Consider the following 10172-nt stretch of genomic DNA (forward strand, 5'->3'; position numbering starts at 1 on the left):
TGTGAAAGAGTTCGTCCAGGGAAGTACTGCCACCTTGTCTATTTCTGCCGCCAAGCAGTACGTAATGTCGGCATTACTGTGTTCCGGTTTTGAAGGGTAAGGGTGCTGGTGAAATTACAGGCATGGGTTTTGTCAACTTATGTCTCAGGGTGATGAGCGCAGTAGTAGTGCGCCTCAGATATTTGCGATTTAAAGAGCTGAATGGTACTGCAACTGTTTTGAACTGACGTGTAGCTAACCATCAGTAGCATGACTTGTTCGTCCCGTCACTTGAGATTATAAAAAACAACACATTAAACTCTCCTGTACAACTAGCTAGCTCAGAGAAATTTGATTATTGTCAAATAGATGACAACCGAACTTGCTTCTCTATACGTACACGTGTATACAACTGAGTCCAGAACAAGAAAGGTAAAAGATTCCTAGCAATTTCAATTCTCAAGTCTTTTAATTTCGGAGCCAAACGCAGGTACATAATTACAAGTATTTCATTCCAAATCTCCAGCGAGTCAAAATGGAAATACTTACTCTTACTTGTAAATGACGATGTAATTCGCCTTTGCCGCGGGCTCTCTACTCGTTTATTTTTTTATGAAATCTCGCCCAAGTTTATTCAGATTTTGAAAGAAGTATACAAATGCCAACGAATTAATTTGCTTCACGAGAAATAATTTGTTCGAGGAGAAAGAAATGAGTTTGAATCTTGCAAAACGTGTAATTGTGATCTTTAGTAAAATTTAATTCAAAGCAACTCCCTTCTTAAGAGGCAATTTTTAAAATCGTGTTTCCAGAAGTGCCCTTTCTTTTACTTTTAAAATGTGAAAGGGACAAAATAATAACCCTTTCCAAGTGTTTTTAAAAATAAACACTATACTGTTATATTCAATTATTTCTTGGATATCTATAAAATTGTTATCTGCTTTCTACACTAGTACAAAAGAAAAGCGTTAATAAAACCAGAAACATAATATTCTAAAGAGAACATAATAATCCGTTTAACATTGGTGTTTTACGTGCCCACAAACATTGCGGTAGTCAAAATCGGAAGTAAACTTAAAATCCCAATTACAATAAAAGAGCACGTTATTTAACAGCAAACGACATTCAAAAGACGGAAAAACCGGAGGGTCGGAACATCTGCACATAAAAAGGCAATTTGGAGATTGCCGAGGGCGCGCAACGGCCACAGTGAATTGTACTCAAATGTATTCAAAATTAAAAAAAAAACGAACAAAATATTGCAAGGAATTCATTGCGGTAAAATAAACACGAGTGGCTCGTAACCAGGGAGTTTCGGGCGGAGTGGCACACGCAGCACCGATCCCGGGCCAGGCCGGTCGTTGTCGCGTTCTTCTGGTCTCGCTGCGTGTTAAAAAGTTCTATCGGATGTTGCAATCTCAGTGTTCATTACCAGCCTGCAACATTTAATTCCTAATCAAATAACACATCTTTATTTATACATTTGCGTGGAGTATAAACCATTAAATAAATGCACAAATAAATAAAGTAAAATCTAGGTTCTATGTGCCTACCTATATCTATATCACAGTCTAATCAAAATTTTACACTATATATTCATTTCCACCAAAAAGATTTCGGTGTGTGCATAATAATAATGTTAATGGCAAGATAGAGATCGTATTACTCAGGGTACATGAAGTAGCCGTATAGACATCTATTTGTCGAGATACCACCCTGCAGCCTTGCGGCTACATCATCCAAAATTATTCACTGCAAGTCCTAATTCAGAATATTGATTGATTCGAGTAGCATTGTGCGGTGATTTCACAGTCCAGTATTCAAATAACAGAATCCATGCAGGTCATGTTTTTGTTTCGTCTATGTTTTCATACACTTTCAAAAACTAGTTGAATTAGATTAATGTTACCAAGCACACGAATGTTTTGTATTATCAAGCAATATACAAATATTATGTAAAACATCTGTTCCAATGTTTATACATTGGAACAGATGTTTTAGTAATATAAATATATAAAGTTTCAGTAATGTCTATACATTGGAACAGATGTTTTGTTTTAATAATTTTTATTCTTTGAAGAAACCTTATATTGAGGTCGCGTGGCTCTAGTGAAACAAGGCAATTATCCATATAAATTGAGTTAGCCAGCCCCTCGGTCCTGCCATAGTTACCTTCAAAGGAAGCGCGTTATGCTCCTTCGGAAAGGTGTTTGTTTCGGAGGCGTGCCGCAAAATGAATATTGATGACTTCATGGCGGACGGAGATGATTCGCTGAAAAATTAGCTTCTTTTCTTCGTTTTATGGCTCCGTATCGTGCGGAAACACCTCTGATGAAGACTAATCTAGCCGTTAATTTTGCTTAGTAATGGTAAACAGATTTATTACGTGTGTTAAAAATTTAATAGCCGATTCATTGTGCTGTTGATTGATGATATTATTTGCAGGTACCTATTTAAAGTTACTCGTATGCTTTTGTCTCGTATATAGAATTATATTTTCTATCTACTATAAATTGTTTTAAATTGCATTTTAAATTTTTTTTCCATATCAGGTGACGGGACGGACAAGTCGTGCGCCTGTAGGGCGCGACATGCGCGAGAGCAACTTAGAGCGCGGAATCGCTATGCGAGAATAGCAGTATCTCGCGCTTTATGTCGCTCTCGCGCAAGTCGTACCCTATTGTACTAGGCCTACCTGGTGGTAAGCGACACGCATGTCCAAAACAGTGGCACTCAGAGCTTTAAATCGCAAAGCAAGTCACCCTGAGACATAAGTTGACAATTCCCATTCCGTAATTTCACCAGCACTTAACTTTCAAAACCGGAATGCAGTAAAGTTCACATTACTGCTTGGCGGCAGAAATAAGGTAGCAGTATTTCCGTAGTTGACAAATTCTTTCACAAGGACCTCTAACTGCTACTATAACACATTATTGCAGAGGCCGGAAAGTAAGGGAATGCTGGACGAGTATGAGTTACAAGGACGAGCGCCAGTGACGTCTTGTAAATATTTAATACGAGTCAAACAATCCCCGTTCCGGTCGAGGCATGTGCAGTATTTTTCTCAAACAATGTGAGGAAATAAAAGACTAAAGAGAAAATGTATAATAGAAAAGTAATAAATATTAATTAATATTAAAAGTAATAATATGTTTAACGTGTTAGGACCTATGGTTAGGACTATTGTTAAAATAATGTTATTGTTTTTCCAGGCACGTTAATAGTAGTTTGCTGAACTTCTGATGATGTGTTTGCATGTGTACCTATTGCTGTATTTTCGTTAAAGCCTCTTTTTACTAGCACTCATTTTCGCGACTAAAATATACAAAAAAAACGACAAAACAAAAGAATATTTTGTTTTTCGTTTTTTTTTGTATACCAAAACACTTTAGTCATAATGTTACCGCCATTTCCTTTTTTTAATTACGCTATACAGTTAGGTATTTTTAATTCCCGCAAATATGAACGCTGGGCAGTTGGCTGTATGAGTTTTTCTTTTGCCTGTTTACGTAGATTATTAGTAGGTAGATTTAAAAGTTTAGAGAAGTGGACATTAATGGATTTTCATAGGTACTTAGTTTGTAGGCCTTGGCCGGGAAGAAATCGCATGGTCCACAAATGACAAACTTTCCGTTTCGTTTTTTCTAAATAATGCAAACATTTCCGAGCATGTTTGAGAAAAACCATTTTTCGTGTTAATGTTTTTTTGCTTTATCGCAGCTAATTCGTATGATTATGAAACTGACCCAATTATTCATGAATTATTACGATCCGAAATCATGATTCAATATATTAGCCACATAATAAGGTTACATAAATATGCAGCTCTGGTAGCATGACCAAGGACGTGTGTCATCTTGGGCGGCCGTCTGACCGGAAGAGACAATCTATATGCAAATGGCACACAAGATACAAGCCGATGTTGCCGCACCCTCTCGTTGACGCAGTCTGCATTAACACTTCTAAAATTGGCTTAGACGCTTCGAGGCTACTTGAATACATAATGCGATAACTACTTGTTTGAAAATTGAATACCAATTAGGGATTTATTTCGATTCGCGATTATAGAAGCGCGTAGATCTCGGTCGGTAGTCTATAGTGGGCGTAATGCTTATTGAAGTAGTATAAATTTTTAAGAGCTCTTCAAATGTGCTCAGTAGACCTGAGAAATAGAAATACAAAACTTTTAATTAATTTTCTTTACATTTAACAAATGTAAGATAAGCCGCTGTTTCACCGGAGGTGCGATATAGCAATACTTACTCGTATTATGTACGTAAGAAAGAAATAGTGGGCGGGTGAAAAAATTGTTTAGAAAAAATAGAAGCCCTCAATAAACGACAATCCGTTTTTCATCTCAACCGTTACGTAACTATTGAATCTTTTTTATTCCCTCGTGAATTTTAAAGAAGCACGTCCAATGACACTATCTCCTGCGCCCATCTCAACTTGAAATACCGTCTGTTTATTCGAATGTAATGATTTTTCCCTTACTACGTTTACTTAAGAAAAAGGTAGACGATCTCCTAAGTAGCACTCGCGGCGATAAAGTTGCGAGTGCGGTCTATGATTAGACGCTTTTTTGTTTGTTTTCTGCTTTTCAGTTTGTAGTCTTATACTGTTCTGAAGTAACATGAATATTATTAAATAAAACTAATATTATTAAGTATAAATTTACTCATAATTAATTATAATTTATTCGTTAAGGAATCTCTAATCCAGATCTGTGCATTTGCTTTATATACTGAAGTAAAATAAATATTGGGAACACCAATTAGTTGGTATCAGCCATTGACTTAATCAGCAGTAAAAGTCTCAATACTAAAATCAAAAACAATTTTCTAACTATCCCGTGCCAAGCAGTGGGACGTATAAATGGGTTGCTGACACATACCTATTCAGTTACATTATTTCTTTCTTTGGCTTACATCTGATTTAAAATAAGTAAGTAGCGGAAATTATACAATGTTTTTCCGATTTTAATCGTGAATATTTGTTTTTTTTTAAACAAACCTAAATGATAAGCCAAGATGGTAAAGTCATCAACCATTTATTTAGTTACACTTTTGTCACATTCGTTGATGACTACATCTCAGTCAGCTGTCAGATCATTGGACCTGTAAAGAGCCTGAATTTTTAGTTAGTTTGAAAAAACAAATATACGCGACTTCGATCCGAAATTATAGTTTAGTTTAGTAATTTTCTATGTGTAGGTAGCAATTGCGAAAACATAAGAACTCGATAAGTAATTAGTGGATTATCTAATGAAATACATTATTTTGCTTAAGAACCTTATAACACATTGAGGAGGTAATTAACAAGTTACTCGGGCATATACTAAACACCTACATAGCGACCTTGGAACGGTAAAACGTGTAACGTGCATTTGAGAGACGTTTAAAGCATTTTTTTAAGAAAGAAAAATAACCTTAATTTTATTTGTTATATGGAAAAGCTGAAACTTTCTAGTTTTCCATAATAAACAAAACTAGAATTATGATTTTTTTTTCTTAAAAAAAAAGTACTTTAAATCGCTCTCTTCATTTCTTTTTTTTATAAAGAGTATACAATAGAATAAAAAATATAAAATTTTCTTCTTGTTAAAGGTAGAAAATTTTATCGAGGACCGCGCCCCGGGGGCGTAGTGCCCTGGAGGTTGGCAATGTTTCGCCTTTAGATAGCTAAAGGATTCGCTCTGGACCTTTTGGAGGGAATAGTGTAGTTTTTATTTTTACTTTCAATTATTTTGTGAAATCTAGTTTAAAGTGGAATAGGATAGTGCTATTGTGCTTTAATCGAAGATTAAAACGCGAAATTATACGAATCTCGAACTAAAATACCCGTATCGGCCCGTTCTAAGGAATCCCGAGTCAATCCAAGCACGCCGCCTCAAATTGCCTATCCTCTTTGTGGCGGCCATATTTACAGAAAAACTTATTTTTATATTTTCGGCTGAAGGACTTTGTTTCCATGGCCAGCAATAAATTAAAAAAAAAAAGATAGCTAAAGTTCTTTCTTATATTCCTTTTTAGTTAATTTCGTCTATTGAGTTGGGTGTTAGCAAGTCGGTCGTGGGTTGGTGAGCCGAAGGTCGCGACACAAGTCATGCGCTCGTTACAGTGATTGCATCTTCATTCAGGAGTCACTCCGCTGAATGGTGGTCACGTTCAGAGCTACAATTGCTGCAGCGAAGCTGATGCGGTAAGTCGCTTTCACATTAAAAGTAATATAATTTTCAAACACCTTTTTAGCAGCAGTAGTCCAGGGATGTACTGCCACCTTAACTATTTCTACCGCCAAGCGGTAATGTGATCATGTACGCGTTCCGCAGGCTCATGGGACTTATCAACTTATGTCTCACGGTGCCGGGCGCGGCGGCAATGCCCCTCCGATCTTTGGCATTTAAAAGCTCCGAGTGGCACGGCAACTGTTATGGGCAGGCGTGTCGCTTACCACCAGACACGTAACTTGTTCGTTCCGTTACTTATACTAAGTAAAAAAAAAACTGTTTAAAAAACTATACACATAATAAGTGAAGTAATAATTACGTTAGATAGTATGCCCTTGATTTAATTCGCTATTTTATTGTTGGTAACAAATAATGACCACCGCAGAAGCTCATGATTAAGGGACCACTGATTGGAAACACGTCGAGCAAAAATTCGACTGAAATACTTGAGTTATTCATATTTTACTTAATAGTCTAAGTCCCACAGTAGTTTTCTATTTAAAAATGGTTGCAAATAAACAAATACCTACATAACAACTGAGACAATAACAACTAACTACTTCCAGTCTTTTGACAAAACAAAAACAGAGAACCAACACCAGGTACAATTGTAATGTTGCCTGTTTGGTAAATTCTTCTATTTTTCTTAACATTTCTCGGCCGTCTTCGGATTTCTGAATGCATACGAAAAGAAATTTCCATGTTTAGTTATCATTATGTTTTTATATTCTCTAGTAATTTGTATTTAGAATTATGTATATAATAATTTGAATAATTTGAAATGAATAATATGTACTGATGTACATAGTTCTGAATTAAAATTATTATATAAGATAAATCTAATAATGACTAGATATGGAAATTTGTATACGGGTGAAAGGAAATCTGAAGATTGCCGAGAGATGTTAAGAAAATAATTCTGTACTGTATTGCTGTTTTGTTTTGATTTCCATATTTCCTATATAAAGTTGTAAAACTATTTTCCTTTTATAATACATTTACACCTTAACAATATACTAAGCAAGTTAACAAAAATATCACCATAATAAGGAGTTATTCTGTAAGTGCAAAGGGTAAGTGACAGACATTCGACGACAGCCGAAACACGAAGATTAAAAATATAGCCGAGTATTAAGAAAATAGTTGTTAAGTATGTACCGTTACTGCACGGCCTTTCATCAGCATCGGGGTGACAAGGTCCACGAGAACTTTAAGAAGTAACTAGTTGCAATATGTAAAAAGTCACTTAGTATAACGTATAAAATAAATCAATCAAATGAAAATCTAAACCAGAGTATGCTTGTATTCATGACTCCGGGGGTTGTGGCGGTGGCGACCGCTGGCTAAGCCAATTAGTGTCCACTTGGGTAAACACCGTCTCGTTAACGGACTTGTGTACTCTATTCAATTCAATTTGCCAGCTCCACGTCCACTTATTGATAGGACACACTTTTCTGTCCTCTGCTAATTTACCGCGGCTTCGTGCGGAATCGCAACGTTTACTTAAATGTTTCTGGATGTTAGTTTTCCAACGTTAGTCGGTTTTCTTTTCGTGATTACGTATTATCTTCTTATAAATTCGTTATGACTTGTAGAAAAATGAAGCGTGTTAACGACTATGTGCTCTGTGCTGTTAACCTAAGCAAAGCTGAAATGAAGTAGTGTTTAACTGTGTAGGAAAATAATAATGTTAACTAGTTTTCTAGAATATAAATACCCTTAGATGTTTACTTGCCTATTTGTGAAATTGCTTAATTTCATTCTGAGTTGTCTGTTTCAATTATTCACCAGTTACGTCCTGTTCGCACCCCATAAGGTAATTTGGTTCGCCGCAAGGAACGTTGTGGTTCGTAGACCCTCTACGACTTAACCCTTCTGCTTTCTGCCCTTCCTACTGAAGACGGTATACGTACAAATTACAAGTTGCCCTCTTGTCTTTATACTTTTATGCTTAGGTACATGATAGACTCGTAATTTGAAGTAAAATTATTTACTTACTTTTTAAACAAACCTTCGTTTCGGGTTCTTTACAGATTCTATGGTCATAGCTGTTTTACATTGGAAAAAAAATGTTTAATTTCTGTAACAAACGCAAAAACCTTAAAATCATGTAATTCTTAATTAAAAATTATCCTCATCCTAGGTTTTTTAAGATATTCGATAATTGACTTTAGCGTTGTAAACATTAGATAAAATATGTCTTACTAAATGTATAATTGTATTCATTATAATATTACCAGACATAATATGTAATTTTTTGCCTACTGTAAGTAGAGATAATTCGTTTTATATGTTACACAATGAAGTTTCACGGCACGCAGTCTATTACTAATCCAGAGTGCAGTACAGAATCGAGATAAGTAATCACGTCTGTTCGGTCCGATCGGCGATGGCAGTGCGGCGGTGCGACGGCGCAGCGAAAGGATGTCGCGGCTGTCCCGCGGTAATCTAGTCCGTGACTTGCAAGTGGAATGAGTGGTTTTATTACCACCCCGTGAGGGGTGGCAACCCCTGCGCGCCGTGGAACTATTGATGAGTAGATCAGGTCCTATTTTTTTTGTACATTTTATACCAGATATTCATTTTATAGATTTATAGTGTTTTTTGACCTGGCCTTTTGTAACTACGTCCTCAATTTGGCTGTAGTATCACGGTAGTACCTTTGCCTTGGTCAGCCCCTATCAACTTCTCCGCTCAAACCCGCCTTATAAAACAGTTTCGACTATGTTCTTCCATTTATTCTTTCCTTTTTTTTAGGATGCCGAGCGACGGGATGAACAAGTCGTGGGCCTGGTGGTAAGCGACACGCCTATCCATAGCAGTTGCATCTCTCATCCCTCATATCGAAGGGGCTTTGCCAGTGCGCCCGTCAACCTGAGAAATAGGTTGACAAACGTCATGTGCTTGTAATTTCACCAACACCCTTACTAATCAATAACCGGAACGCAGTAATGCCCATATTACTGCTTGGTGGCAGAAACAGGTAACGTGGCAGTACTTCTCTGGACGAATTCTTCCACAAGGAGCACTACTGCTACTACTCTTTGTCAGTACATCTTCTTCCACGCCGTAGCCCTCGCACACTGTTCCGTAGTTTGTCCACCAGAGTCACTCTAGCCGTGCCTTTTGAAACTATAATTTCTACTGTTTTAATTCCATTTTCGTGCGTCTTTTGTCATCCCAAAATTCACTACTATACATACCTGCATAAGTGTACCAATAGTTGCCCTCCCATACACAACCACTCGTGCATTTTTAGACATTTGCCGGCTGTCCATGAAGGCATGCAAAGGCGTCATTTACTTTCTTGACAAAGAGACATGATGACAGAAAACTGTCTTTAGAATGTTTAGTAAAAAAAATATCATATACATTCTATTCAATTTTACTCATATAATTTAAAAATCCTAGTTTTACTTTCTTGTATTTTATTGTCTTTTTTACCTTACCTATATATTCTACACTCTATTCTATGACAACAAGACTGACTCTACTATTAACCGCGAAGATACAGTGAATGTGTCGTTAGGTGTACCGCATTGTGCCGGTTATTGCCGTACCGGCGGAACGCGAACGCTGCACCGACGACTTGTCGACGACACGCCGATTTCAGCACAAGAACACGCTTCACTGAACATATGTTTTTTGGAAACAGTTGTAGCTTTTATTTGATCATGATACCTTTCATGTTTTCTATAAAAGCTAAACAAAGTATAGAAAGGAAGGATTTAGAACAGGTTAAAACTACGGAAAATCAATTATACAATTGTGAAAATAATAATATTTAAAGTGTATACCTATAGTTCTGAGAAACCGCACGCAATTGTAAGTATAAACCAAGCTATTGAACAAATCGAATATTTGTTCTGAACTTTCTACTTTTTTAAGTTTTCAGACGTCAAGAATAAAAAATATGTAAATTTTATTTTATATTTAACACTTTCTAAACGTGTACAACTATACT

The sequence above is a fragment of the Hyposmocoma kahamanoa genome, unplaced genomic scaffold (assembly GCF_003589595.1).
Source record: "Hyposmocoma kahamanoa isolate Upper Pololo Valley unplaced genomic scaffold, ASM358959v1 63, whole genome shotgun sequence".
In the NCBI taxonomy this organism is placed as follows: Eukaryota; Metazoa; Arthropoda; class Insecta; order Lepidoptera; family Cosmopterigidae; genus Hyposmocoma; species Hyposmocoma kahamanoa.